The sequence below is a fragment of the Nothobranchius furzeri genome, chromosome 17 (assembly GCF_043380555.1).
Source record: "Nothobranchius furzeri strain GRZ-AD chromosome 17, NfurGRZ-RIMD1, whole genome shotgun sequence".
NCBI classification, from domain to species: domain Eukaryota; kingdom Metazoa; phylum Chordata; class Actinopteri; order Cyprinodontiformes; family Nothobranchiidae; genus Nothobranchius; species Nothobranchius furzeri.
This window is the reverse complement of record NC_091757.1, coordinates 57,412,083-57,415,475: the sequence shown is the minus strand read 5'-3', so window position 1 is coordinate 57,415,475 and position 3,393 is coordinate 57,412,083.

Sequence of the window (3,393 nt, the reverse complement as noted above, 5' to 3'; positions counted from 1 at the left end):
GTGCTGCATAAATCGGGAGGAGGACGGGCGATCGAGGTGATGACTAAAACAGAATCTTCCATGTTGGTGGTGAGATAGTGCTGTCTACCGGCTCGGCGGTGTAAACCGCTCAGCGTGGAAACATGAAAGCTCGCCCAGATGATGGACAACAGAAGAAGAAACACCTTCTAAGTGCTGCTGCTGCACGCGCTCGGACCACCTCTACCTTCCTGAGCCGTTTCACTACTGAGCACCACCAGAGCTGCTGCTTTTACTGCTCCATCCTGAAATGTCCTTTTGGGAGTCCCGTAGGAATCCAGTCAGGCGGTCTGTTATTGAAGTGCTCTTCGTTCCACACTGTGCACGCTCTTCTACACCAAACCTCTCAACCGCAGCAGGTCGGCGTTCCTGACCAGGAGCATCCAGGTTTCAGTGGCGCTGTAGCAGGACGTCTGCAGGAACAGCCACCCACCTGCCCAGTGATCACTGCTCTTTTCTTTTCCCCAAGCATCTCCATCATCGTTAAGAGTTCTGTTCTGCCTTTAAGCTCCGCCCACTTCCAGTTCACATCACAAAGGATACAGAAGTGTCTGGTTTTCTCACTATTGACCTAAAATATCACTTCAGTGTAAATTATATGATCGTCCATCAGGTGGCTTTGTGAAGAATCCAGTCTGCAGGCTGGATTGTGTGAGTGTGTGTATGGAAGTGTAGAAGTAGGTGAGCTTCATGCTCTCCAGCTTGTTCATCATCTGATTTTCTTCTTGCTCTTTCCTGACTTTTCCTCACGGACCAATCAAATCACTTAGTTTCTTATTTATTCTTAAGTTTCGTTGAAGATCTGAGGTTATATTCATCAAAATGAACGGCACAAGTTGAAAATTCATTTAATATATGTATATAAGTGGAACGTGTGGGTCACCGTGAGCCTTTGTTGCTGTTTTCATTCCAAAGCATCAGATGTGAATAGAATGTGCTTTTGCAGTCTGTCTGTGGTTTAGTCCTCTAACGTCTTCACTTTTCCCCTGTTTAAGGTGGAAGTGAAGTTTCTTGTGCTGTGTGTCGGGGGGGGGTGGGGGTGGGGGGTCAGAGGTCAGAGGTGAATTACTGATGCTTGAGACGTGGGTCGTGGTGGTGAACACCACTCATCAGCAGTGTTTACTGTACCAAATGACATCATACTAATATGAATGTAAATTTAAATGTAAAAAGAAATAAAGAACATCTTTTGATCTGAGACTAATTTCTTGTCTCGTCTGTTTTTAACATCAAAGCGCCGCTGCCATAAAAGCTGGTTTTAGTTTTTTAGTCATTAGCATCTTTCAGAGCCTCCAGCTGGAAAACGTCATTTAAATTTAATCTGATATAATTTTTATTCGTTTTTTGTTACTTGCTGATTTAAGATCTTAAAATCTCAAAAAACATCAAACTACTTTAGGACTTTATTCTCAGATAGTATAATCTTTTTTATATAAATAAAAAAGTTCTGATAACTTTCTTTTTGTTTTTTTGCCTTTAATCTTAGAAAATTAGATTTTGTTTTCTTTCAGATTTCAAAATGAAGGAAAGTTAATGTTTGTATAGATATGACAATAATCTTTCTGGGTTTCTTTTAACACCAAAACCCGTTTTAATGTTGATGTATGAAGAACTCTTCATCAATAAATATGTAAAGAAATGTTGAAAATAATTAGATTTGTTTAATTAACTGTTTGTTTTATTTCCATTTGCAGCATTACTTTATTTACATTTTTTATTTGTCTATTTTGGAAGGAGTCCTCCATATTAATGATTAAATACATAACCCATCCAAAGCAAAGGTCACCAACCAGGTGTCTAGGGGGCCTGGGGTAACATGGAGAACGCGTGACACAAAAGAAAATTAACAAAAGTTTTATTTACTTTTCTCTTAATTCAGAAAAGATGTCTATTATTATTGCTAACCACCATGGATCTAAATCCCCTTTTATCAAAACAGGTTCAAACAGTAACATAACTCTAAAGAGCACAATATCAAAGTTCTAAGTGGGAGACAACAGACCAGAGGAAAGGCAGCTCTGCACTATTGTCCCCCTTGGTGAGGAGCTCCAGCTGGTCCTTTAAACAATTTGCAGCTGATGAAAACCCAGCTCAGCTGGTGCAGGGAGGAGCAAGGGTGAGCCAACAGGCCATAGTCTGCAGGCAGGCTCCTCAGATGCAACATAAAAATGAAATCACAACACAAAAAGGCTCCAGCCGTAACAGTGTGTCGTAATCAAAGCTAAAGGCAACATGTTTGTGGCCGGGCTGTGTGTGTGTGTGTGTGTGTGTGTGTGTGTGTGTGTGTGTGTGTGTGTGTGTGTGCGTGCAAAACAAACACAACCTGATTGATTTTGTTCATGATTTTAAAACTAATGAGCCTGCATGATGGGTCTGAGCGCTCACGACGCGTAATCCTGAGAAAAACGATGCAGGACTTGATATCATCATCATCATCACCTTTATTTATAAAAGCACCTTACAGACGTATATCATGTCACCAAGGTGCTGCACAAGACTAAGCTAAAAAGATAAAAACAAGAATATATAGGAACCCAATAAAAAAATTTAAAACAGCAAAATACAAAACATCTGCTAACACAGATTTAAAAGGCAGATTATAATAACGGGTCTTCAGCGCCGCCTTAAAAAGCTCTACTGACCTGGAGAGTCGCACAGATTATGGAAGATCATTCCATAATTTTATAAATGATCGTCTCTGTACTTTCATCTGTATTTTACCCCAAAACACGATATTTTGTGTGTTTTTTTTCTTTATATAAAACTTCTTCAACAGGAATACATTTTTAATCATTCACCAGTTTTATGAAACAGACAAACTAAAATAAAAGAAGAGCCCACTCCTCGGTCACGGTGAGTTACAGATTTATTTCAAAGACAGAGACGGCCTACAGCTCGACAGTCACCCTCCTGTCAGCTCATCTCCCCTCAGCATCGTCGGCTTTAACATCAAAACGCTTCTGCTTCACTCCGACTTTACAAAAACACTTAAAAAGAAGAAACTTTATGATTTGATTGTTATCCTCACACCCGTGTTAGCGTTGGCACTTAGGAGGGAGAGGGTGAGGGACAAAGGGAAGGTGGTTGAGCTTGTTTGGAGGTTTATAAAAGACCAAGTGAGGGAAAAAAGTGAACGAGGAAGACATTTCCTTTTCTAATAAGCATTAAAACATCAGAACTGATCGGAAATGTTGCAGCGCCTAGAAAATGCAACCTGTGTTTGCCATTTGGAGGCAGAAATAGAAACATGATAAAAAAATGTCACCTTTTTCTTTTTCTTAAGAGCGTTTGACCTCTTAAACATCTTCGCGTCACAGCACACCCAAATTCCCCGTGTGGCTTTTCTGTGTGGTTAAAATGAGCCACGGCTGGTTT